This window comes from Pongo pygmaeus, chromosome 16, assembly GCF_028885625.2.
Source record: "Pongo pygmaeus isolate AG05252 chromosome 16, NHGRI_mPonPyg2-v2.0_pri, whole genome shotgun sequence".
Lineage (NCBI taxonomy): Eukaryota > Metazoa > Chordata > Mammalia > Primates > Hominidae > Pongo > Pongo pygmaeus.
Window position 1 is genome coordinate 51,550,192 of NC_072389.2, and position 2,988 is coordinate 51,553,179.

At 38.6% G+C, this 2,988-nt stretch overlaps 1 non-coding gene across 1 annotated transcript; it reads right to left on the reverse strand.

Annotated features, from left to right (window-relative positions):
• Positions 1 to 486: 486 nt before the first annotated feature.
• LOC129014917 (small nucleolar RNA SNORD11) lies at positions 487 to 574 on the reverse strand. Its single transcript, XR_008494437.1, has one exon. It is a non-coding gene; the product is annotated as a small nucleolar RNA SNORD11 (small nucleolar RNA).
• Positions 575 to 2,988: the final 2,414 nt, after the last annotated feature.

Here is a 2,988-nt window from a genome sequence, read left to right on the forward strand (position 1 = left end):
GGACTTCTGCATGGTTTTCTTACTCTTCTAATCATCTCACTATGTAAATTGTTTCATTCTTTATATGCTTTTGCTTCTCCAGGGAAACTATGATGCAGATTTCCCAACTTGCATCCTCTAATAATGGTAAATTGAGAGGAAATGCTAAAACGTTCTGTTTTCCAAACAGGTTATATTCATCTGGATGCCATTAATCCTGTCTCAGGTCACCCCTCAAAGCCCTGGACTCAAGCAAGCCTCCTGCTTCAACTTTCCAAGTAGCTGGGACTACAGGTGTGTGCTACCTCACCTGGGGTTCCAGCCCAGTTTTTATTTTTTATTTTTGCAGAGATGAGGTCTTGTTGTATTGCCCAGGCTGGTCTTGAACTCCTGACCTCAAGTGATCCTCCTGTCTCAGCCTTCCAAAGTACTGGGATTACAGGAATGAGCTACCATGCCGGGCCTTCAGATTTCCATTATTCTTTTGTTAAAATGTTTTTTCCACAAATGTCTCAGAAGATATGGTGACTAAAGATGCCTTCATTATCCAAAAGGAAATCAGTCAAACAAACAAATAAAAATCATAGTTGAATCAGGACCCTATTCTTAAGAGCCAACCTTATTGTGAGTGAGATAAAGTGTACAAGTTCGGATATTTATTATTAGTTCTATTATTAATTTCTAGCCAAAGAAAGTGAATTTATTTCTCTTCTTCATAGTACATTCATTTGTTATTTATTTTCTTTTTTCTTTTTCAACTTTTATTTTGGATTCAGGGGGTACATATGCAGGTTTGGTACATGGGTATATTGCATGATACTGAGGTTGGGGTATGAATGATCCTGTCACCCAGGTACTGAGCATAGTACCCAACAGTGAGTTTTTTAACCCTTGCTCGCCTCCCTCCTTCCCCCTTCTACGAGTCCCCATATCTATCGTTGCCATATTTATGTCCATGAATACTTATGTCTAGATCCCATTGTAAGTGAGAATGTGTGGTATTTGGATTTTTGTTCCTGCATTAATTTGCTTAGGATAATGGCCTCCAGCTGCATTCATGTTGCTCCAAAGGACAAAAATTCATTCTTTTTCTAGGCCTGCATAGTATTCTATGGTGTATATATACTATATTTTCTTTATCCAGTTCACTGTTGATGGGCACCTCGGTTGATTCCATGACTTTGCTATTGTGAACAGTGCTGCAATGAACATTTGCATGCATGTATCTTTATGGTAGAATGATTTCTATTCCTCTGAGTATATACCGAGTAATGGGATTGCTGGGGTACGATGGTAGTTCTGTTTTAAGTAGTTGGAGAAATCTTAACACTGCTTTCTATAGTAGTTAAACTAATTTACATTCCCACCAAGAATGTATGTGTTCCCTTTTCTCTACAGCCTCACCAACATCTGTTGGTTTTTGACTTTTTTAAAATGGTCATTCTGACTATTGTGAGACGGTATCTTGTGGTTTTTGTTTGCATTTCTCTGACGATTAGTGATGATGAGCATATTTTTCATATGTTTGTTGGCCACTGGTATGTCTCCTTTTGAGAAGTTTCTGTTCATGTCTTCTGCCCATTTTTTTAATGGGGTTGTTTTTTGCTTGTTGTTTTAAGTTCCTAATAGATTCTGGATATTAGATCTTTGTTGGATGCACTATTGACAAATATTTTCTCCCATTCTGTAGGTTGTCTGTTTTCTCTGTTGATAATTTCTTTTGCTGTGCAGAAGCTCTTTAATTAAGTCCCACTTGTCCATTTTTTTTTTTGCTGCAATTCCTTTTGAAAAGTTAATCATAAATTCTTTCCCAAGACTGCTGTCCAGAGTGGTATTTCCTAGGTTTTCTTCTTGGATTCTTATAGTTTGAGGTCTTACATTTAAATATTTAATGGCTAGCCAGCTGTCCCAGCACCATTTATTGAATAGGAAGTCCTTTCCTCATTGCTTATTTGTGCTAACTTTGTCAAAGATTAGATGGCTGTAGGTGTGGCTTTATTTCTGGTTCTCTGTCCTGTTTTATTGGCTTATATGTCTGTTTTGTATGTCCATTTTTGTTTCTGTTATGTAGCCTATTAGTATAGTTTGAAGTCAGGTACTATAATGTCTCTGTCTTTGTTCTTTTTACTTAGAATTGCTATGGCTATTCAGGCTTTTTGGTTTCATCTGAATTTTAGAATAGTTTTTTTTACAATTCTGTGAAAAAAATGACTTTGGTAGTTTGGTAGGAATCGCATTGAATTTTTAGATTGCTTTGGGCAGCATGGCCATTTTAATGATATTGATTCTTCCAATCCATGAGCATGGAATGTTTTTCCATTTGTTTGTATCATCTTTTTCACAGTACATTTATGATCAGTAAATGAAATTTGTTTTTCCATCATATTTCTTACTTCAGGGCATATTTCAAATCCTATCTATGTCCTGAATACTTCTCTGATAAGTCTAGCATAGCAAATTCCCTATTCTGAAGTTGTACAATTATTTTCCACTATGGATTTGAGATCCTGACTACTAGCAATATTCTGCTTTCTCTGTGAATCCTTGAATATGCATATGGAAGTTGAGAGCTGAAAGATGATTTTTATGTTGAAAAGATACCTGGGTGGGGCCTCCCAGGCTGAGATCCCAGCCATCCTCCCTCTGGGCTCTTGTAGGGTAGCAGCTCTGCACTGCCCTTGGATGACGCTTTCAGAGTGAGTGGGCAGGCCACTATTTTACTGCAGCCCTCACTCCTGTTGCCCTTAAGTTTCAAAGAGAGTTTGGTGATTAGGAACTAATGTGGACCTCTAGAACATCATAGCTACCTTATGGAAAAGCAGCCAGACTATTTTCCACATGGAGCTCCAATCCTGCTACTCCTCCGTGGACAGTGCCTCTCAACTTGGGTTTCTAGCACAGCTACCCTGCCTCCTCCTGAACACTTCAGTTGGTGGTGGCTCTGCCTTTATCCCAGAGACAACCCACAGCCCCTCTGCCATTGCAGCTGCAGTGGTACCATCCTTGCTG